This window comes from Capsicum annuum, chromosome 7 (genome assembly GCF_002878395.1).
Source record: "Capsicum annuum cultivar UCD-10X-F1 chromosome 7, UCD10Xv1.1, whole genome shotgun sequence".
Classification (NCBI taxonomy): Eukaryota; Viridiplantae; Streptophyta; class Magnoliopsida; order Solanales; family Solanaceae; genus Capsicum; species Capsicum annuum.
In genome coordinates, this window is record NC_061117.1 from 22,214,284 (window position 1) to 22,240,211 (window position 25,928).

The 25,928-nt window shown below is 34.9% G+C and overlaps 1 pseudogene; it reads right to left on the reverse strand.

The window, feature by feature from the left end:
• Nucleotides 1–728: 728 nt before the first annotated feature.
• The window catches only part of LOC107877735, a 33,174-nt pseudogene continuing 7,974 nt past the window's right edge, over nucleotides 729–25,928 (reverse strand).

Sequence of the window (25,928 nt, forward strand, 5' to 3'; positions counted from 1 at the left end):
CAGCAATAAATTTTCCAGTATGTTTACCATAATAATCATTTTCATTTACAGCACGACCAAGATCAGAAGTTAGGGATAATCTACATTGAATATTTTTTAACAATGTTGATAAATAAAAATAATATTGTGAATGAAGTCTAAAAATATAGACCGACAAGTAGTTCTAGGAATACCGTTAAACATAAGATTATAAATTGCTTGTATATAACGAATAAAGGCATCAGAAGAAGAAAAATTAAAAGGCAAACAACCCACAGCTACCATTTTAGCTATTTCTTCCCGGTCCCTCAATTTATTATACTTCTTCGCTACGTGACCGGTTGCTGGGTCCATTCTAGTTTGCGTTGACCCACCAACATCCCACCACCTTGTGCAATATTTAACTCTCTTTTATGATCTTCATATGTCTCATTAACGTACCCGTACCCCTTGCTTGCCTCCACTTCTATGCTTATATATTTATTGATAAATATTGCATTGCACCTCAATATCTGATATATGTTCAAAAAATTGTCATGCAACACTAGTTCTTTTACGAGGTTTTGGGGCACTGGGAGGACGGGGAGGGAGATTAACCGATTTAGATCTAACGTTAGCATCTCCTACTGCGGGTGTCTCAGCAATATTTTCATTATCTTCGTCTAAATTAACCGCATCTATTTCATTTTCTTTTTCTATACCATAATTTTTCTGAGCTTCTACATAATCCATATCGTGAGCACCTACACCTATTTCTTCCTCAAAAGGTAGCCTTTCTCCATCACAACAATTGTATCACAATTTTGTATAGTACTTAGCCTATGTGCCACAACCACACTTGTTCGCCCAACCATCACTCACTCAAGTGCATCTTGTACTAATTTCTCCAATTGACTGTCCAATGCACTTGTCGCCTCATCCAACAATAACACTCCTGGATTTTTTAATATTGTACGAGCTATCACGATTCTCTGTTTTTGGCCTCCTGATAACTGTAGTCCCCTGTCCCCGCACCAAGTCTTATATCCATCTTTTAATGATGAGATGAAACCATGGGCATTTACTGCCTTCGCTGCTTCAATTATCTCCGATTCATCCACTTCTTCTGATGCTAGCGCTCCATAGGCTATGTTTTTCCTTATGGTTCCTGCAAATAATGTAGGTTCTTGGCTTACAAGTGCTATGTGCTTCCTTAAAAACCTCAAATGGTATGATCTTATGTCTCGTCTGTCAATTTTTACCACGCCACTTAAAGGATCGTAGAATCTTTCTATTAGAGCAATTATGGTGGACTTTCCCGATCCACTTTGTCCTACCAATGCAGTTGATTTTCCTTCTTCCATATTTATTGAGAAACCCTTGAAGATAATTACATTGGGCCTAGAAGGGTATGCAAAAACCACTTCACACATCTCGACTAGGCCAGTTATTTTCTTGGGCTTTGTAGCCATCTGAATCCTCCGGGTTGATTAAGGAACATCAATTCAACATTGAGAAGACTGACCCAACAACGTCTACACCTCTAACGAGATCCTTAGTCATTGTTCCTACATCCGCAATGACACGCCCAATGTTAATTAAAATCATAGAGATCTGAAACAGGGCTTCAGCTCCCGTATAGCCTTCTGCCATGAGATGGCCACCATACCAGAAAAGGAGAGCCCAGGTACATGTCTGCAGACTGTTGGAAGTGCCAAGTACAATCCCAGCGAATCCCAGCGAACCATGACTGCCGTATACTTTCTTGTTGAGGACCTTCTTGGGCTTTCTTTAGCATTTGAAGAATTCTTAGCTGGGAAGAAAATGCCGTTACAGTTCGTAGATTGGTAACTACTTCAGCTGCTAACTTGCTGCTTTCTTCTTGGGCCTTGATGGATTTTTGTGACATGCTTTTCAACAGCACCCCCTTGTAATAGAAGCAGAGTATCATGACAGGTTGGACCACGATCATAACCAATGCAATTCTCCATGCAATAACTAGGCAAATTGTGAAAGTGGTGGTTAATGCTCCAATTGTTTGAATGAGTAATGACATCCTGTTCCCAACCAAAGACCTCACCTGCACAATTATTAAACAAGAAAATGTTGTCATTAATAGCTCACACTGTATGACATTATTTTCTCCTTAATCTGATTAAAAAAGAACACACTTTTATATAGTTGGAAACTCTTTAATTTTAATATATTAATTTGTACTCAATGAAATGACCTTAGAGCCACAGAAATGTAGTGAAAGTCTAAACCATGATTCGGAGCAAAATGTAGCTCGTTCTGAAGCAGTGTGATTAGTCATAGACCACAATATAAAATGAATCTGAAAGGATAGAGAACGTACCACAGTGGCATCCTCAGCAAGTCTAGAGCATATCGCGGCAGTGAAATTCTCTTCCTTGTCGTACCATCCAATTTCAAAAGTAAGTATCTTGGACAACATCCTCTCCCTGACCCTTTTGGTCAATCTCTCTCCCATGGACGCGATGATATAGTGCTGAAGTATATTGAAAACAAGGCAAAGAAATGCTATCCCCAGGGAAGCCAGAGCATATATCTTAGTCTTCTCCTTAATCTCGTTATGACTAGGCAAGAAATACACTAATATCATTGACCCCATTACAACACCAAATGCTGGTTGAACTCCACCGACTAATATTGCTCCTATACATCCTAAAGTTGCTTGCTTCCATTCTGGCAAATTCATAGCCAACAGCCTTTTAAATGAAGGTACAGGAAATAATGCTTGCCCTGTAGTAGTCGAAACCGTTGCCTTTTTTATGGTCGAATTTGCTTCTATCAAGAGGCTCGGGATACTTGTGTATTTTATGTCACCGTGATATGCAGTTAAAGAAAATTGTGGGACAGAGGCAATGGTTGTACTGGGTTTTTCAGTTTTAGGTAGACAGACTGAGGACGCGTATAGTCCGTTTTCTTGGTTTTCAATTAACTCATCGTGTGAGCCAATTTCCTTAACCTGGCCATTTTGGACCACAGAGATAAGGTCAGCATTGCGGATAGTGGAAAGACGGTGGGCTACGATGATTGTGGTGCGGACAACTGAGGCATTGTCTAGAGCTTCCTGCACCATTCTTTCTAAAGCAGAGTCAAGTGCACTGGTTGCCTCATCTAGGAGGAGTATTCTGGGTGACTTAATTATTGCTCTTGCTATGGCTATTCTCTGTTTCTGTCCCCCAGACATCTGTATACCTCTCTCCCCCACCTGCATGTATGTTCTTCCAAATTATTAGTACTAGTATTATATTTCTAAAAGTAACCTCATAGTATTAATATCGATAGTAGTAATTTGTGATGCCCCAAATAGGAAGATAGAATATAAATTGCAATATACTCAGCAGTAGTTTTCAATTGATGCACGCTTGTAACAAATTATTCCAACAAGAGAAGACAGTCAAGTCCAATTCCTCTACATTATCCGTTATATTGAGTTTGCTCATACTCTTACCAATATCAAATTGTCCTCTAGTTGCCCTTGTCCTTACATAGCTTGTTAGGAAATAAGATTTCTCTAGAAATTCTTAGATATTAGATATTTTTTGGAATAGATTCTTCTAGAATATCCTAGTGTAGTATCTTGAATAAATATCTTGTAGAATTATCTAGATATTCTAGAGTACCAGAAGATAAGGATCACTAGATGTTGGATATTTCGGGTCATGGGTCGCCGCCCATATGAACCGACCCGACCCGTTTTCTCATTTATCAGGGAAAAAAAGAAAATCAAAGACTAAATTTTGAATTTTGGGGGGAAACAGTTACAAAAGAAAAAAGTGTCCCACACTCCTTATATTTTAAGTTTTCTTCTTCAGCAAAGTGTGTGACAAAAACAGAAACACAAAGAAAAAGACTCATCAACAAAAACACTAAACTGTAAGCATTTAGTTTGTGGACTTACGTTCCGTTTCCGAAAGAAACGAAATTAACATGGAGCGATTCTTTCGGTGGCAAAATCATCTTCTTCCGCTGCAACAGAAAAAGGTAAACACTGATTTTGCTCTGAATTTTTCTAACAATGGCATCAGAGAATAGGTTGAATTGTCCTATTTTAACATTATTTCTCAAGTTAAGTGTGTAAAAACTCTTGAAAAAAATTGTAAATTACCTGAAAAAATTAGTCTCCGGTTAGATGCGCCGCTAGTCCGGTCAGACACTGCTTATATGGTCAAACGGACAGCGGCTGTTGGTCGCCGATTATGGCGTCTTCAGACCATTTTCGGCGATGGTTTCGCCGTTGGTGGGTGGATTCGGTGGTGGAAAGTGTTTTTTTTATTTGGAATGGCTGAATTCGGCGAGGGACGGATGATTCCGGCGAAAAAAAATTCTCATCGAAATCTGGAACCAGACGCGCTGCTGTTGCATTTTCAGATTCAACTGATAATTTTTTTTGGGTTTCTTCTTCGTTTTAAGGATCCCATATATTTTTTCCCCTTTTTTTGACAAGAGTGAAGCATTGTTGATTAAAAAAAAGAGGGGTAAAAGATATGTACAGAAGATTGTTTCTGTGAAAAAAGATAATGAAGAAGAACCCACTTTTAAGGCACTACTTTAATATTGTTGTTGTTTTGAAAAACGTGTCTTTGGTGCCTTTGGTGAAAAAAAATTTTAAATGATAAATTAAGAGGGAAAAGGGTAGAAAATATTATATTACTGTTGTTGTATATTTTTTTATATACAGATCTTTTTTATGTTACTTCATGAATAGTAATAGATTTCCTTTTAAGGTATTAAAAAATGACTATTAATTTTTTTGGTGATACAAGTGGTTGAATTAGACTTGATATTTTTTTTTGCCTTAATAAGTCCATAACAATTTTAATAAATTTTGTCTTTCACGATGAATTGTGACATAAGTGTCACATTATGTGGTGAAACCATTCTCATTGTTTCTTGGTTCCTATTTCAGAAATGGCTGAATAGAGATGAACTCAAATCACTCCAAGTGGGAGTTCTGGATGTCGAGCAAAGAGACAAAGTGGATGAGCACGTCATCAAAGGGCATGTTTTCGAGGCCGTGAGATCATACGAAATGGTGTCCCCAGGGCAACACAAAATCTATTACGAAGTGAAAGGGCTATACAAAGGGAAAGAGAAAAGAAATTGAAAGAGTTTAAGTCTTTTATGATGTCACCTAACATTAGTGTTGCTAGCTTTATACATCTGTTTGAAATGAAACATGTAGAACTAGAAAACTATGTAGAAATCTCGGATTGGGAAACATTAGCTATTTTAGCAAATTCTTTCCGTGACCCTTGGGGCGAGAGATTAATTGATGTTTACCACGAGATTTGGCCTAGCGAGCCTTTTTGGGTGTACATAAGTCGCCTAGAATATTTGTGGAATGACTTTTATTTTTAAATTGACTTGTAACATGTAGTTATTTATTAACTTTATATTATATATATATATATATTACGTCGTTTATCTCTTTTTACGTGAATTTCATTCATTTATTTGAGTTTAAAATGACTTAATTGAAAACTATCATCCTGATACACATTAAGAAATTAATTTCTAATTTTTGTCAAGTGTTTAGTTCGTATACGATGATTGAATTCTTAAGTGTCCTTTCAATTTTACACTAAACATAAAACCTTTATATGAAATGATTTTCTTAAATGTGTAACTTGCATGCATAATTGATAAAATACTTCCGTGATTGTCTCTTAATAACAGACATGACATCAAAAAGTATAATTGCTGACTTGAACAAAGGAGAAAAACTAAATGGAGACAACTATGACAGATGTGGTATGTATTGGAAGAGCAAAACTCTTTTGAACGTATTAACCATGTCTTAAGTCTACCAGAAGAGGGAAATATTACACAACATAGAAAAGAACTTGAAGCTTATAAGGCTTGGAAAAAGGTTGATTCCATTGCACGTGGAATCATTGTAAGTTCTGTGGTTGATGACCTCATACATGAGTGTGAGGAATTTCCTACTGCCAATGCTATTTGGGCACAGTTGTGAGGAACAAATGGGGGTACTTCTGTTACTCGCCTCAGACAGTTGACCATCAAATTTGATACTTACAAGAAGCGTCATGATCAGAACATCAAACAAAATCTTAGGGTGATGTCAAATATGATAGCTCAACTCAAAAGTGTTGGTCACGTTCTCTCGGATGAGCAGCGGGTTTAGGCAGTGATTTGATCTCTTCCAAATAGTTGGAAACACTTGAAGGTCTACTTAACCCACAATGATAGCATCAAAACTTTTTCTGATGTTGCACGTCACATTGAACTTGAAGATGAGCAGCTCGGTGCTACAAATGCTGCTTCTAATACTTTTATGGAAGAATCAAGTGGTAATAACTCTTCAGGATTCAAGCATAAGAAAAGTGGAAAAATAACGAGAAGGGTAAAAAGACCGAAGAAAGACCCTCTAAGAAAAAGAACAAGCCAAATTCCAAGAAAGGAAAAAGTTTTTTCAAGAAGAAAGACAAGAGCAAGATGCAGTGCTACAATTGCCAAAATCTGAGGTATTTTTCTCGTAAATGTCCTAAGCAGAAAAAGGTAGCATTTATAAACGCAACTCTTAGCGTTACATATATTTCTAGCACTGCTTTATTAACTGATTCTTATCCTATGTGGATTGTAAACTCAGTAGCCACTGACCATGTGAGTCGAGATCGAGAAGCATTTGTGGAGTTCCATGGAGTTTCACCTGGATCAAGGTGGATCTATGTAGGAAATAATGCAAGATTTGAAGTCAAAAGGATTGGCACTTGTAAAGTAGATTTTCATGGAGGTCGGTCTTTAATGTTGCATAACATCCTACATGCTCCAGAAATTCGACGAAACTTAGTATTTGTGTCTGTTCTTTTAGATGTTGATTTTCATTTGTTTTTTAGTCGTAATTATGTAATAATTACTCTAGATAATATTTTTTATGGTTTTGGACATCGTTATGATCGCTTTATTATTTTAGATTGTAATCCTTCAACTTATGACTATTATGTTGGTCATTGTGTAATGTCATGTTATTCAAGTAATACTGATGCTGATATACTTACATGGCATGCTGGATTGGGTCACATAGGGCAAGATCGAATGAAAAGATTGGCAAAAGAAGGACATCTAGGTTCTTTTTCCAAAATTGAAATGCCAACTTGTCAAAATTATCTTGCCGGAAAGATTACATGTAAACCATTTGGGAAGGCTAAAAGAGCCGAATTTCCATTGCAATTAATCTATTCTGATATCTGTGGTCCAATGAATGTGAGGTCAAGGACTGGTGCTTCATATTTCATTATATTTATTGACGATTCCATGCGCTTTGGTTATGTCTCTTTAGTATCTCATAAATCAGAAGAACTTGAATGCTTCAAAAGATACATGAATGAAGTTGAGAATCAATTAGACAAAGGTATAAAGGCATTAAGAACCGACAGAGGACGTGAATATCTGTCAAAATAGTTTGAAGAACTGTGTATTAAAAAAGGCATTATCGGACAATTGACTACTCCATATACACCTCAACAAAATGGTGTGGCCGAAAGAAGGAATAGAACATTGTTAGATATGACAAGGTCCATGATGGCTCAAGAAAATTTACCAATCTCTTTTTGGGGAGATGCTCTATGAACTGTGGCCTACATATTGAATAAAATGTCTTCTAAATCAATATCTTCTACTCCTTATGAACTATGGACCGGTAATAAATCAAACTTTAATGATCTATGACCTTAGGGTTGTGCTGCATATATTAAAGATCGTTTTAGTAAGTTTGAAAAACTAAGTCCAAAAGGAAAGAAATGTATCTTTATAAGATACTCAAAACACTCCAAAGGATATGGGTTCATTGGTGAATTGAAAGATAGAAGTACTACTGAAATTGAATCACGAGATGTCACATTCCTGAAAAATAATTTTTCAAAGAGAAATGAAATAAAGGAAAATGAGCCTCTTTACAAAATGTAGAATTCAGATGATCAAATAATGTCAGAGGACATCCTTGATAATTCAATTGTTCAAGAAATGATTCTTAGTCCAAGTGGGATTCATGAATCCCGAAATCCTATTGAGGAATCTGAACTTCAATTACGTAAGAGTACCAGAAAAGGTGTACCTAGACGATCTTGTGAGATTGGGGATTATGTTTTCTTGGTATCTCCCATGGAATTGGATGAACCTAACTCTGAATGAGGCTCTATCGAGTCCTAAAAAAGATGAATGTATAAAAGCGATGAAAGAAGAATTAGAGTCTATAAAGTCTGGGATCTAGTTGACCTTCCTTCTAGGCGTAAAGCTATTAGGAACAAGTGGATTCTCAAAGTTAAACGCAAATCAGATGGGTCAATAGAAAGGCACAAAGCACGATTGGTAGCAAAATTTTTTACTCAAGAAGCTAGAATAGATTATGAGAAAAAAAATTTACCAGTTGTAAAATTTACCTCGATTCGCTTACTTTTTAGCTATAGTTGCACATTTAGATTTAGAATTACATCAAATGGATGTGAAGATCGCTTTTCTCAATGGGGAACTAAATGAGGAAATCTACATGGAACAACCTGTAGATTTTGTTGTTAAAGGCCAAGAAAAGAAGGTTTGTAAATTAAGCAGATCAATATATGGCTTTAAGTAGTCTTCAAGGTAGTGGTACCTAAGATTTCATAAGGAAGTGATTTCATTTGATTTCACCATGATCGATGAAGACCATTGCATCTATGTGAAAAAGTCCAATGAAATGTTTGTGATTCTTTCGCTTTATGTGGATCATATTTTATTAGATGGAAATAATTTAGAGTATGTAAAAACTGTTAAGTCATGGCTTTCAAAGTCATTGGATATGAAAGATATGGGTGAAGCAGACTATATATTGGGTGTTAAAATCCAAAGAGACCGTTCCAAGAAAATTTTGAGTCTATCTCAAGAGACATACATAATGAAAATTTTGGAACGTTTTCGAATGAATAGTTGCAAATCCATGGATACTCCTATAGCAAGAGGTGAAACTGTAAGCCTTGAAATACGTCCAAAGACTGAAAAGAAAAAAGAAGACATATCTTGAGTACCATATTCCAGTGCAGTTGGGAGTTTGATGTATGCTATGATGTGTACTTGTCTAGACATTTGTTATGCGGTAGGTCTGGTTAGCAAATATCAATATAATCCTGGAAGAGATCATTGGAAAGCAGTAAAGAGAATTTTTCGATACCTGAAGGGAACTGCTGATTATTCACTATGCTATAGTGGATCCAATTTATCCATAAGAGGTTATACAGATGTTGATTGGGCTGGTAACCGGTATGATAGAAAATCAACTTTCGGTTATGCCTTCTTGCTAAATGGTGGTGCGATTTCGTAGAAAAGAAAGAAATAAACTTGCACAGCCTTGTCAACTATGGAATCCGAATTTGTGGCTTGTGTATCTGCAGTACAAAAAGTTTTTTTATTTAAAAGATTCTTTGAGCATTTGCACATCACAAACAATTCTAAAGGTCCTATGATTTTATATTGTGACAGTCAAGTGGATATCGCATATACGAAGGATCCCAAATATCATAGCAAAACCAAGAACATCGATATTAAGTATAACTTTATAAGAGACATAGTAGCAAGTGGAGAAATAAATTTATAATATATTCCTACACGAGAAATGATAGTTGATCCCTTTACTAAAGTGATATCTAGAGACTTGTTTGAGAAACATGTTATGGCTCTAGGATTACATAGGATATGATTATGTATTGTAGATGACTTGATTATAATTATTATCAATATAAGGATCTTGAATTTATTTTCAATCTCATATGCATGCGAAAGTGTATTTTATTAATATAGTGTGTTGAACAAGTCGCGAGATTGGCTCTCTCACACGAGCAGTTGCCTCTTACGCAGAGGAACGTGAAGAGAAAAGTTCCACTATAAGATAATGACTTATTTTGTAAGAAAGATGTGAGTTTCTCTAAGAATATGAATTTGAGGATTATTAAAGAAAGAAACTCATGTTAAACATTTAGAAGTGTCTACAACTAGATTTGTACTATGTTGAATGGCTAAAAGAATAAGACACACGCACCAATATAAGGTGAGAACATCGTAGCACGTGTTTCATACCATGTGTGCTTAGCGACCAATGAGTTAATAGAAGAATGAATCCCTGCTTCTTCATTATGTGAGACCCTAAAAAAAAGTTATTTTAACTTTTCATTGAAATACTCTTAGACCTTTTACTGTTTCTTGAAGTTTCAATCGGTGTTTCTACTTCAGCATGTTACTAATAGCCATGAGAGATTCGGCAATGTGGTGCATGTCTAAGAAAGTAGTTGATCAGAACACATAGATTCAAGTAGAAAGGGAAGATGATTAAAATGAATGTTTTAACTTGTTTACACAAGTCGGCTATTACACTAACCATATAAGAGTCAAATGTAATTGTGTATATAAAGTTAACCATGAACTCGAGTTCACCTCTTTAATAGGATAAGGGATCGGATAAGTAACTACTGAAGTAGCGAATGATGTCTGGGGTATTGTAAGTTAAGTATCCTCATATTATAGAGAATTCTTTCCACATGTGATTAGATTCCTAAATGTCGCTTATAAAACCTTGAAGGTAAAGCTCGTAATGCTCATAGGTCGCACGAACTATTTGCCATATGAATTTGTGTCTTGTTGGTGTAGTACTTGCTCGGGTCTTGTCCACCATGTGCGAAGTGGGAGATGTTGGATATTTTGGGTCATGGGTCACCTATGTGAATCGACACGACCCGTTTTCTCATTTATCTGGAAAAAAAATCAAAGACTAAATTTTGAATTTTGGGGAGAATAGTTACAAAGAAAAAATTGTCCCACACCCCTTATATTTTGAGTTTTCTTCTTCATCAAAGTAAAAAAAAGAGCATCCCGGTGCACTAAAGTTACCGCTATGCACGGTGTCCGGGGAATGGCCATACCACAAGGGTGTATTGTAGGCAGTCGTACCTTGCATTTCTGCCAGAGGCTATTTTCAAGGCTTGAACCCATGACCTCCTGGTTACATGGCAGCAACTTTACTAGTTACTCCAAGGCAAAGTGTGTGACAAAAATAGAAACACACAGAAAAAGACTGCATCAACAAAAACACTAAATTGTAACCATTTAGTTTGTGGATTTGCATTCTGTTTCCAAGAGAAACAAAATTAACTTAGAGCAATTCTTTCGGTGGCAAAATCATCTTCTTTCGCTGCAACAGAAAAAGGTAAACACTGATTTTGCTCTAAATTTTTCTAATACTATATTTTTCTTGTAGATGTATCTAGAAGGATATCTAGAAAACAAGTATAAATAGGAGGCACATTGTGTATTTGTATCTATCCAGAAAAATAGAAAACAAAGAAAAAAAGTTTCAGTTTTTTCCTTCCCTGCAGTTTCTTTTGTAGCAATTTACATCTGCAATTTCTTTATATTTTTCTCCTTGTAGCTTTACTCTCCCCGTTCCTTTTGTTTTTTGATATGGTATCAGAGTCCATTTCTTACGGGATCTAAATCTATTTTTTGTTGATTGGTTTATCTTATTTTTAGTTCTTTTTCTTGGATCTATTTGCTGAAAAAACATCGCACCAAAAAATCAACCAACAATAGGTCCTTCGATTTTGTCAGGGAGAATTACCATATTTGGGCCATTAAAATAAAGGCTTATTTGAAGGCTCTCAACTTGTGGGATATTATTGAGAGAGGAGAACCTGCTGTCTAGCCATTGAGAGACAACCCAAGGAGAACCTGCTGTCTAGCCATTGAGAGACAACCCAACTCTCAATGATATCAAAAAGTATGATGAGTTGGTGACTAGATCTCCAAGAGCTCTTACTTCCATACATTCAAGCCTTATGGAAGTGATGTTTACAAGGATTATGGCTTATGAGACCGCCAAAGAAGCCTGTGATAAGCTAAAGAAGGAGTTTGAAGGCAGCAGTAGAGTTAAGTCTATTAAGGTATTAGCTTTGAAGAGGGAGTTTGAGCCCTTGAAGATGAAGGATTCGGATGGTGTGAAAGAATACTCTTCTAAACTGATGGATATTGTGAACCAAATAAGGATACTTGGTGAAAACTTTCTAGAAGGTTGTAGAGAAGATCACATGTTGATCGATAAAATTGGTATATCGATAGTGCGTGCACAAGGCACATGGCGATTGATGAAAATCTATTTGTTAGCCTGGACAGGCCTAATAGAACCAAAGTGAAGTTTGGAGATGGTGTACTAGTGTAGGCTCAAGGAAGAGGATCAGTGAAATTCCCTACGGACGAAGGTATGAAAATTCTAAACGATGTTTTTTATGTGTCAAGCCTGACTCAAAACTTGTTGAGTGTTGCTCAGTTGCTTCACAATAATTATTCACTTACTTTTAAGGATAAAAAATATGACATTTATGATCCTAAAGGTTGTGAAGTAGCTAAAATTAGCATAATTGGTAATTCATTTCCAATTTTATGCTATTCTGCTTAAAGTTGCTCTTTCAATGTTGAAATGAGTGATACTTGGCTTTGGCACAAAAGATTCGGTCATTACAACCTTGGTTCATTGGTGAATATGCAATCCAAAGGTATGGTGCTTGATGTACCTAAAATTGACATGTGCCGAGATATTTGTGAGTCATGTCAATTTGGTAAATTGCATAGACGATCCTTTTCTAAAGGAAGTCTTTGGAGGGAAAAGAAAAAGCTAGAGTTGGTTCATACAGATATATGTAGACCAATGAGGACCGCTTCTTTGAGTGGGAATAAATATTTTATTCTCTTTATAGATGATCTAACTCGAATGACATAGGTTTATTTTTTAAGTAGCAAAGTTTAGGTGTTTTCTGTTTTCAAAGAATTCAAGGTTATGGTAGAAAGGGGGAGTAGATGTTGGTTGAAGTATATCAGGTCAGATAATGGAACTAAATATACTTCGCATCAGTTCAGCAAGATTTGTAAAGATGTGGGCATTCAACAACAATTTATTATGAGCTAGACTACAGAACAAAATGGCATTTCTGAGAGAAAAAATAGAACCGTGATGGAGATGGGGAAATGTATGCTAGCAGAAAAGAAGATACCCAAATGTTTTTGGGCTGAGGCAGTCAATACCGTAGTATATTTTCTAAACAGTTTACCAACTAGAGCACTCCAAGACATGACTCCATTTGAAGCATGGAAAGGTATAAAGCTGTCTGGAAGACACTTAAAAGTCTTTGGTTCAGTCTGTTACACATATGTTCCTGATGCTAAAAGAGGCATATTAGATAACAATGCAGAACTCTGTATTTTATCAGGCTATAGCATAGCTGCAAAATGGTACAAAATGTATAATGTTTGTACGGAAAAGGTGCTTATCAGTACAGATCTTGCGGTGGATAAGTATAGCTACTATGATCGGGATCGAGATATTATTGTAAAGAACCAAGATGGGAGTACTTCAGTTGCAGCTCAAAATCCACAGACGAGTAATATTTCTTCCAATCCTATTATTGGAAAAGAGCACAATTAAGATGTTAAATTAACTTCAGATTCTCCTGTGTTGAAGACCAGGTCACTAGTTGAAGTTTATGAGCAATACAAGTTTGCTCTTATGGAACTGTCTTTCTTTAAAAAAGCAGCAGGTCATAAAGCTTGGATTTCTGCAATAGAGGGGGAGCTTTTCATGATTAATAAAAATGATACTTGGGAGCTGGTTGATAGGCCCAAACAAAAGAACATCATCGATATCAAATGGGTCTATAAAACGAAGTTCAATCCAGATGGCTCCATCTTCAAACATAAAGCTAGGCTCATAGTTAAAGTCTATTCCCAACAGCCTGGAGTAGACTTTGGAGATACATTTGCTCCTGTTGTGAGGAATAAGACAGTAAGATTTCTAATTGCTCTGGCAGTACAATACAAATGGAAAATCTACCATTGAGACGTCAAATCTGCATTTTTAAATAGCTTTCTTAAAGAAGATATTTTTGTTGAACAACCTGAGGGTTTTATAGTTGCAGGTGATGAAGACAAGGTGTATAATCCTAAAAAGGCTTTCTACGGCCTTAAACAAGCTCCGAGTGCTTGGTACAATAGGCTAGATACTCATTTGTTGTCTCAAGGCTTCAATAGAAGCCTAAATAAGCCTACTTTATACTTCAAAAATCAAGCTGATGGGAAGTTAATTGTGATATCCGTTTATGTTGATGATTTGATGATCAAAGGTGAAGATTCTCTTGCGGTTCAAGAAGTTAAAATGCGATGCTAAAAGTTTTTGAAATGTCTGATCTAAGAGAGATGTTCTTCCTGGGAATGAAAAATTCTCAATCTTCTGAAGGAATTTTATTTTCCCAAAAGAGATATGCCTTGAATCTCTTAAAAAGGTTCAAGCTTGATAAGTGCAAACCTGTTTCAACTCCACTTATTGTGAATGAAAAGTTAATGAAGGATGATGGAGAAGAGCGAGCAGATTCAAAACTTTATAGGAGCCTTGGAAGTTTGTTGTATCTGACTGCTACTAGGCCAGATGTAATGTTTTCAGCTAGTCTACTATCCCGATATATGCAAGTCCTAGCACCAAGCATCTTGGAGCTGCTAAAAGGGTGTTAGGTATATTAGAGGGACAACTGATTATGGCATTTGGTACAAAAGTGTGGAGAGTGGAATCCTTATTGGCTATTCAGATAGTAATAGGGATGGATGTTTCGACAATTACAAAAGCACATCTGGTTAATTTTTTTCATTTGGTTCTAGCATTTTTTTGGAGCACAAAGAAGCGGGATATCGTAGCTCAATCTTCAGCAGAAGCCGAGTATGTGGCTACTGCATCTGCTACGAATCAAGGAATTTGGTTGAGAAAAATCTTGTTTGATTTGGATCTTTTGCCAAAATAACCAATAGTGATCTATGTGGATAATAAATCAGCCACTGCTATGGCTGAAAATCCAGCACAAAACGAAAGGACAAATCATATTGACATCAGATTTCATGCTTTACGAGATACAGAGAAGAATGGTAAAGTTAAGTTGGTGCATTGCAGAAGTGAAGAAAACCAAGCCGATATTCTAACCAAGACTCTTCCCACTAACAAGTTTGAGTTGTTGCAGGGAGTTTCAATAAAAAATCTTAAAGACGAGTGTTAGGAAATAAGATTTCTCTAGAAACTCCTAGATATTAGAATTTTTTGGAATAGATTCTTCTAGAATATCCTAGTGTAGTATTTTGATAAATATCTTGTAGAATTATCTAGATATTCTAGAGCAGTAGAAGATAAGGATCACTAGATTTTTCTTGTAGATGTGTCTAGAAGAATATCTAGAATCAGCCATAGACAAGTATAAATAGGAGGCACATTGTGCATTTGTATCCATCCTGAAAAATAGAAAACAAAGCAAAAAAGTTTTAGCTTTTTCCTTCCCTACAGTTTCTTTTGTAGCAATTTACAGGTGCAATTTCCTTATATTTTTCTTCTTGTAGCTTTATTTCCTTATATTTTTCTTCTTGTAGCTTTACTCTCCCCGTTCCCTTTGTTTTTGACAGAGCTCTACCGTGACAATAGATGGACTCCATGTGTCTAGTTACTTTGAGAACAAAATGAGATTTTGTCCTAACATACCTTCGTGTAATAACCCTGAGGTAGTAGACAGATGAAGTTGTGTGCATTAGAAGCTTTTGCAGCCTCAATAACTTGTTCCATAGTTGCATCTTCCTTGCCAAACATTATATTTTCTTCAATTGTGGTTGCAAAAAATGCAGGCTCTTGATTCACAAGACTCATCTGAGACCGCAACCACTTGAGCTGCAACTTATTAATGGGGACTCCATCGAGAAGAATCTTTCCTGCCAGTGGATCATAAAATCTCTGCAACAATGCTATTACTGTTGATTTTCCTGATCCGCTTCCTCCCATTAGCGCCACTGTTTTCCATCTTGGAATTGTTAGGCTAAAATCTTTCAAAATTATACATTCGGGCCTTGATGGATACGCGAATTCAACACGTTTGAATTCTATTTCCCCTGTCATTTTATCCAGTATTTGGCCTTCCATATTTTCTGAGTCTATCTTGGGTACCTTTTATATCACTTCCATCACACGTTCACTAGCTCTTATTGCTTCTGCAAAATACTTTATATTGGACAAACCAGAACCCAAAGATCTGTTTCGAGGATAAGAAAACCATGTTTCATAAATTAATAAATTATACTGAAGAATATGAAACATAAGTAAAAACTCTGCAGCACATAAATACTTGGCCGAATTCGTAGACAACACAGGCGTTTAAGCTTGTTTTATCTGGGAATAAATGATCAACAATCCAAAATATTCAACCAAAAATAAGATTTTATGGTGGATGCAAGTTATATGCATAGATTGCATAAGCTATTATTCTGTTTTTTAATACAGTATATGTTATGGAAGTAAGTTATTCTTTTTGTGTACATGTCATATTACCTCCATTTTATTTTACTTAGCTCTCATTGTCCCGACACACTTCTTAAGAAAATTTTAATTAGAGAGATAATATTTTACCTAAGCTTAGTAATGATTCTTTGGAACTCTAGTTTGACGATTACTACAATTATTTAATATTAAGAATAATTCCAAAAGAAATTTAAAAAAAAACTCTATTACTTCTCAAAAATAAACAAATAAATCAAAAAGTGTTATAAAACAAGAAAGAATAAAGAAGAAGAGTAGAGAGAATAGAGAGAGTGGTTCTTATTTCTTCTCTTGAGGGATGAGAGATCATAAGATTGTAAATACAATGAACAAAACCCCTCTATTTATAGGGGAAATTTACTCCTAGTCTGAGTAAAAGACGGATGCGTCAAATCCTAATAGATATCAAAGTAGATCTTGATAGATCTTGATAGACATTCACTATAATGTAAACACATTTATAACACTCCCCCTTGAATGTCTAATTGGTAGATAATGTGCCTTGTTAAAACCTTACTAGAAAAAACAAGAATCTAGTGAAGGAAAAAGAGTACACATCTCTAATAATACGCATTTTGGTTGCCTCATTAAAAACCTTACAAGGGAAACCTAGTGGGATAAAACCTCATAAGGAAAAAAGAGTACAGCGCGTGTTAACTCCCCCTAATGAGAACATCCTTGACCTTTGCATCTCGATCTTATGCAGTATCTTTTTGAAAGTTGCAATTGGAGAAGATTTGGTGAATAAATCAGTCACATTGCCAGTTCAATAAATCTGTTGCACATTAATATCATCATTCTTTTGTAGCTCATGTATGTAGAAAAGCTTTGGCAAAATGTATTTCGTTCTATCTCCATTTATGAATCCTCCCGTAAGATGTGATATGTATGCTGAATTATCTTTGTATAAAATTATGGGTAGATTGTCATATTTCACACCATATTTTTCTCGAATGAGATGTATCATGGACCTCAACCATACACATTCTTGGCTTGCTTCATGAATAGCTATTATCTTAGCATAATTCGATGAAGTGGTTACGATAGACTGCTTTGTATATCTTCAAGGTATGGCAGTACCACCACATATAAACACATAGCCTATTTGAGACCGAGTTTTATGCGGGTCAGATAAGTACCCAACATCAGCATGACCAATAAGATCGGGACTGCAATCTTTTGAATAAAACAAGCTCATGTGTTTTATCCAATTTTGATGTCTCATAGTAGGAGCAGAAATTGTAGTATTTGCAAGGTACATGAGTGCATCAATTGCACTAAGATGTGGTACTTCATAACCAATCTAATTCGGTATATTTTGAATTTCAGCAAATAATCTATTTCTTTGAAAACTCTCCAAGAGTTTCAATGATGTTCAAGCAATAAGCTTATGCAATATAAGGATTATAAATAAGTTTCCCCTCAACTTTTATATGCTTCAAGCATTTTGAATCCTTAAAAGTTTTTCACATAAGTTTTGTCAAGTGACAATATTCAATATTTCATAAGTGACACCTTCAAATATCTGGACTACAAATCAAATAAGTTTAATACTTACCAAGGTGCATCCTTTCATGTCACTTGATAAATGTTTCTACGTCAGCATGCTTAAATAAACGTAGAATTCAGATCCTCGTAATCTTTCACAATATTGCGCCAATATTGTGTCAAAGATACTGATGATATATCATTTTGTATCGGTTCACAATGGACATAATATTTTGAGATCTCATCACTTTATTATTTTCAGGTACATGAATCTCTCATAAGGTTTCATGAAGTGGTATATCGTAGGATCTTCAAGAGCTCATTGCCTTATTATTATGATTATTTACTCCTTATTTTTCAAGGACTATTTCATTTGGAACCAATCAGTCTACCACGTTTCACGCATGCATAGACTTTGTCCTTCAAGAACACAAAATAAGAGCACTTGCGCTTAATATGAGATGCTTTCAGCATTTGACTTGAATTATCTTTTGAATGAGGATATGGTGATAATTTCTAACATATTTTATAGCGCTTATAATCTCCCTCTTATGTTAGGAAAACTAACATACATCTTCTACTTCTTTGAGAAATCCATCGTTGTGTATTATGGTATATTCATTAATCGTATACCGTACATCAAAATTATTAGATGGAATAATTGGTTCCCGACCTTGAACCAATTGAGAGAGAAGAAATAATCATAATTTTTTGGTCTAATGCATACAAATCCTATTGCAATATATCATATTTCAGATCAATGCATTAAGTTTTGTTCTCATTAACAATGGTTTAGATATTTATCGAAGACATTCAATGCTAAACCATCATCATCAAGATAAATTATCTTGATTACACAATCTGAAAATTATGCTCAATTTATATTGAACAAGTAACTTTATGAAAGTCAAACATAGGTTGACCATGAATGTACATGTGATCATCTTATTAATGCATCTTTTCAACATATCACATGATAGGTGAACGGGCCCTTATTCGCCTTTTATTCTTTTTCAGATTTAAGGAATTCAATCCCAACATTAGTTGGTCCAACCAACTTATCATGAGAACACACGACATAAACAATTCTAGAAGAATCTTCTAGTTCTTCAATAAATGTCTAATATTCAATATGCACATCTTCGAGATGTCACAATCGTTCATATCGATTTATGAACTTTTATTATAGTAAACTTTAAGTTTACCATGACATGTACTTTTTTCTTTAGTAAATTTCATATTTACTATTACATGAATAAATTTCAAATTTACTACTTTAGAAGTAGATTTCAAAATAACTCTTCTCAGTTATTCTGCCTCATTCGGAGGTAAGTTGTGATACCATCACAATCAAGTACACATTTGCATTAATAAGCTTCTCATTCCCTAGGAATGGAATATAATCGTATCTTAAGCCTATCAAATTATGATATCTTATAACCCCTTTCAAGATTTCGCTACTTCAGAAGCAAATTGAGGTATACATATGATGTAGAGAATTTTTCTCTATCATATCTTATGATCATAATATGCGTATGAAAATATCATCACTCTTGATGATCATAATCATATTGTCCCTTTATGCTTATATTCGTGTATTCAATCACTAGTCTCCTTTCAGACATATTATGCACTGCTGCCACATACACCTCAAGAATGAAGTAAGTTGTCATATTATAGACTTATCATATATTGCTACCACATTCACTTCATGGAATAGAGAATATTCAATGGATCGGATTTCATGACTTTTCACCAAATACCCATTATTTGCCTTAACCATCATAATATCATCAGTATGGTGCATTGAGTTTCAAACTCAACGTCTTATCCATATAAAGGCGTCTTAGGCATAAATCAATGGGACTTGAACCCAACATCTTATTTTCATAGTGTATGCATTCATATCGTCCTTTTAGGATGATGTCTTTCTTTTAGGCTATTCCACAAAACAAGTGGATCCTTAGTAGTAAGATATTCAATTTTCAGAATTTCGTCAAGATGATGACGCAAGAAAATCATAACCTTAGCACGATTTTGATTAGATGTTGTATTTTGTTTCTTTATGGCGTCTCCAAGACCCATAATATCTAAGTGGATTTCAACATCCAACACCCGTGAGAGGTAGTTCTTGCTCGAGGCAACGAACTCAAGTTTTGTAAAATTATTAGTCATATGAAAAGAAATAAAATAAAATAATACCTAGTAAATAAAGACTTACCTTTTAAAGGTCATAAATGGATTATGAAGACAGAACGATAACCTTTTTCCTTTTTTTCTTTCAATCAAAACTTTACCTGACATCTCTTGCTTTTATCGTAGAATAAGTGCTCATGATAGAGTCTCGTGCTGATAACGTATTATAAAACAAGAAAGAATAAAGAAGAAGAGTAGAGAGAATAGAGAGGGTGGTTCTTATTTCTTCTCTTGAGGGATGAGAGATCATAAGATTGTAAATACAATGAACAAAACCCCTCTATTTATAGGGAAAATTTACTCCTAGTCTAAGTAAAAGACGGATGCTTCAAATCCTAATAGATATCAAAGTAGATCTTGATAGATTTTGATAGACATTCACTATAATGTAAATACATTTATAACAAAAAGTAAAATGATCTAGTAAAATGAAACAGAGGGAGTACAAAACAACTTATTTTTTCTGTATGCGTCATAGAAGTACTTATTTGACAATTTATGATTTGCAACTGTTTCATAGGAAAAACTTTTGAAACTTGTGTTATAAAATATTCTTTTTATTTTTAAATATTTGTCACTTATATTAAAAATTGATGATCCACAATATTTGTCATATTAGAAAATCAAGATGTAATTAATTGTTTAGTTTTACCTTTACCCTTAGTCGTAGAGAGATATTAATATAATGTAAAGAAGAGACCAACAGCAGTGGTGGTGCAGCGGAAAGGGGTTGCCCCAACCTACCCAGAGGTCGAGGGTTCGACCCTGGGTATGGACAAACACTCTATTGGGAGCTCTTCTCCCCAAATGGAGCCCAACGCGGGGCGAATCCGAATATAGTCGGACTCCTAAAAAGCGGGTACTGAACACCGGGTGGTTTAAACCAAATATATATATATATATAGAGAGAGAGAGAGAGAGAGATAATGTAAAGAAGAGAAGTACTAAATAACTAAAGATTAGTAATAAATAAGTGTAATTTAGTTAAATTATTTCCTCTGTTCGCTTTACTCGTCACTTTTTGACATATTGATACACCCATTAAGAAAATAATTATTGATATGATTATTTTACCATACTACTCATAATAATCGATTTTTAGAGTAATATGTTTTGACAATGGTTTGGAAGAAAAAATAATTAATAGGGTAAAATTAAAAAAAATCTTTTATCTTTTCTTGACATGTTAAAAGTGACAAATAAAAATGACAATTCAATAAGAGAAAAGTGACAGATAAAAGCGAAGGGAGGGTCTACCTTTATTAAATCAAAACATGACAAGTGCCTCCTTCCATTCCTATTTACTTGTAACATTTTTAAGTCACGCACACTTTAGAAAAGAAATTAATTAGAGGATAATTTGACTAAATTATCATATTTATTACTCCATTCAATTTAATACCTTTTTATTTTTTGCACCATATTAATATCTCTCGATATTTATGTCAAGGATAAAATGGAAACAAACAATTAATTTTGTAAAATGACAACTATTGCTTCCTATGTTCACTTTTACTTGTCACTAATCTCCTAATTAGATATCTACTTTTACTTGTCACTTTTGACATATCAAGATAGTACAACTTCTTTTTTTGTATTTTATCCTTAGCATTAATTGTTTTTTCTCCAAATTAATTTTAAGATATAATGTAAACATTATTTAATAGGACTACTATGATAAAATAGTCATGTTATTAATTATTCTTTAATGTGTGTGTGTCAAGTCAAAATGGGACAAGTAAAATGGAACAGAGGAAATATGAAATATCTACTTTTAATAAGGACAATAAATATTTAGGAACGGAAAAACTATTCCGTCCCAAATTGAGATGACACATTAATTAAGAAAAATAATTAATAATATGTCTATTAAATGATGTTTATATTTTAATTTGAAGAAAAAGTAATTAATACAAAAGATAAAACATGAAAAAAGAAATTGTCTCTTCTTGATTAATGAAAAAAAATAAGTAAAATAGAAAATTAAATTAAGAAATTTGAAACGAATAATTTTGGACGGAGGGAGTAGAAACAAAGGAAGCAAGTGATAAGTATTTCAATAGTCGTAATTGGGAATTGGGATAGAGGTACACTATTACTAAGTAAAATCTTACTCGACAACCATTAATGTTGATCCGAAGTCAATAAATATTTGACATGTATCTGTACATAAATTTTTAACATTTAACAATGGTAAATTTATGGCATGCAGGCATTCTCACCAATCAATTAAATTTACATAATTTGGGGTGAACACTCGGTTATCTACGTATTTATCCTAGTTATTCTAGATTACCGCTCAATCCTTATTTGATATATCTACGAGCAATTAATGTTTTTTAAGTGTTACAAATATATAATTTTCATTCACAAGGTTGATGCATGTAATTTAGACTCTTTTATGATGGCTACTAGTAATTAGAATTTTAATGGAAAAAGTAACTTATGCATCAACAGGTTAAACAACACAGATAATATAAAAGAAAAGGTAGAGATAATTACAATCCACCGACAGAAATTGCAACAGTGACAATAAAGACGTCGCCACCATGAGCTCAATTGTACATGACCAATCTGCTACCATAATAAGACATGAGAGCTCTAATTACAAAGCCAATGGCAGTACTTCCAACGAACAATCCTTTAGCTAAACCTTGCCTTACTCCCAATTCCACACACCTAACAGAAGAAATTGCTTGTTCCACAATAGTTCCAGCTTTACTATCTCCGTCCCTGATTTTCCTGGATATTCCCATAACAGCCCTCCCATATATGACACCTGGTATCACCAACAAAAATACCATGGGAAATCCCACTATCGCAAGCCTCCAAATCATCAATAATGCTACCACGTATGCACCAATAAAATGTGATACGTTCGTCAGGAAACATGGAACCTATTTTCCAAATTATAAGCATTAATTATCTCATATTAATGACGTTCATAAATAATTCGGAGGCGGAAGTTAGGTGCGAAGGGGTTCAGTTGAATCAGTATATGTTATTTACCAACATGTACTTCTGTTTACCGTGAAAACAGTATAGTTTAATTTGTAGATTACAGGGGCGGACTTACACATAATTTTTGAGTGCTCTGGCACCCACTAAACTCGATGCGGAATAGGTATAATTACATAAAGATATATGAAAATAGGTATAAATTATATAAAAGCACCCATTAAACAAGAAGTTGGCTAGGTGCACTGATATTTAGGTTGATCTTTAAGGCTCTCCACCGGTAAGTGTGCTCGGGTTCAAACCTGGTTGAAGTAATTTTTTATTTTTTTTCTGTATTAAGCATTCACATTCCTTAAATCCTGTGTCCGCCACTGATAGATGAGGTTAAGAACCTGCATGTTAAATCTAACTCTTTTTATATTTGTTTGCTAGTGGATTGATTCTTTATGTAACGGAAGACAGTATACAAACATAGGAAAATAAAGTAAAACAACAGAGATAAACAAACCAGCAAAATGAGGTTCTTGACTATATCCTTCGATAATAAGGATTCCTTCCACGAGAGTTAAAATGAGCAGGAAAGTGAAATGAGGAAGTAATGCTTAGGGAATAAGCTAAGAGAGTGTAGTATTGCTTCTTGATCTAATTCTAGATGCTTTACAGGTGAAGAGTAATCCCTCTTTACAGCGTACAACAGATGAGTAGTAACCCTCTATAAAGGATTTCGTCACACTACTATAGTCAATAGCATAATGACAAGTGTAATATATGTTGCAGGGACCATCCATTATCCTCTGCCTAGGCCAGACCTAACAGTTACAACGCCTTTGACCCCTGTCATTTTCTTCCACATCGTCCTCATCTTTTGAAAGAAGGCATTTCCCTCATAAAGTGCCTCCCTTGAGATGACATTAGGTGTAGGTTCCGCCGATGGTGTCGTATCCATGGCTCATCTTGTAGCACTTACTCACGAGAGGGCGCCCACTCCATTCTACAACCCTCGAGAATCTTTATCCAATATAGATAGTCCGTCCATTCCTTGATTGCAATGTCAGTGGAAAATGAGGAACGAAAAAATTTCCTTTCCTTCATGTCAGAAGCATTTCTGAGGTTTCGAAGCATTTCCTTGTTAGATATGATTCCTTACGTGTGAGATCTCGAACATCGCTTTACCTAATAAAACCTTTATATTAATAAATCTTCATCACTACTTATTCTTTATATTTTCTCCAAGATCCTTATCCTTATTTTGGGCTTCATTCTCCTAGTTTCCCCTTGCCACCATAAACTTCTATAAGCTTTTCAACATGCCTCCTCAGACTCGAAACCTTCTTTCGACATGATCTTTCATGACTCATTTTGCTTTATTGATTATTTCAAAGTTAATCTTAAAGAGCCTAAACACCATCCAGTCGATGACCTAGGATCCTTGGTAAAGGGAGCAAATACCTCAACCATTTATTGCGACTATGAACCCCTTAAAATTAACCTATCATATGAAGGCACTCGACCAGTTTGAAAATATTATTTTGGCAAAGACGTATTACTTTGTCGTCGATATCTATCCCTTTTTCCTTGAGTTTTGGGGAGGCAATCATGAATTTGATCATTTTTTTTTTTGTGAATTTTGATTTGATCTTTGCCAAATTAGCCTTAGTATCCAACTTCTAAGTGGATCTCATCCACCTGTATTCTGTAGGTTGTATTGCGGCATTGTGGTCTTATTGGCTCATCAAAGTAAAATATCCCTTTTTCCATAGCTTGGATGATGCCCAATAGCAGGGTTGGACCTACAGATTCATCGATGCAACATCCCATATTTATCAGATATTTTTTCATGTTTTTTGGATTATCCACGGAAAGTATTATTCCTCCTCGCTCTTGGTTCTCTATGTGTGATTTGTAACTCAGATTGCTTTCCCTTTTTATCTTTATTCTAGACTTAGGATGGCAATTGAAATCGAAGGCCTAGAGACACTAATAGATAGGGCCCGAGCGTTGGTCACAAAATTTTTGAAAATTTCCACCGTAGTGGCTCGATCATTGGTAAATTAGCTGCTAACAAGGATGGGAAACAAAATACCACAATTTGGTAGCTCATTCGTCTTTCGTGTACCTCACTGTCATTCCACCTGGCCTCATAGTTTTATGGCCAAATCCATCGACGGCCCCTCTAAACTTGACACCATCTTTTACTTTGACACCTTAAGTGGACGTTGTTCACTTTTGGCACCTCAAGTAGTTATAAAACATGTCCTTTTGGCATCTTCCGACATCAGCTTTGGTGCGTGGGTCTCACTCGCTGCCAACGTGGATTACCCGACCAATTAATTTGTGTCATCTAATTTTATATTGCCACATCATTATATATACATATAATTAGTTTTTTTTAAAAAAAGGTCAAAATACATGGCAATTATATCCAATAAATTAATGACACATGTTTTATTCCCTAAATAATTACAAAAAAGCCCCCCACCCACCACATTGTCTTCTCCACCCAACTTTCTTTTAGCTTAAACCTTCATTAATGGAGATTGAACTTTTCAATAATGATAAACATACCTCCTCATTTTCTAACAATAATAGATCTACATTAATAGCTTCACAAATTCTAGATATATGATGAAAAATACGGGGAAGGATGAATTTCAGATCTACATTGATTCTTTCCTACTAGTAAAGAATCCACTATCCTTGTGGAAAATAAAAAATAAATTGCATTTCCCCTCCTAAATAATTTCATTTTTCTTTGCACACTTTGTGTTTGATAAAATTCTCCGAAAAAGTAAATCATTGAATTTTTAGTGATTCTTTGCATTTTTGAGGAGTTTTGGAGAAATATTAATTTGGGTATTTCTTATTGAAGTCGTATGTGTCTTTTCAATAGGTACAACAAAATGGAAAAGAAAGGATTATTTTGGTGTGTTCT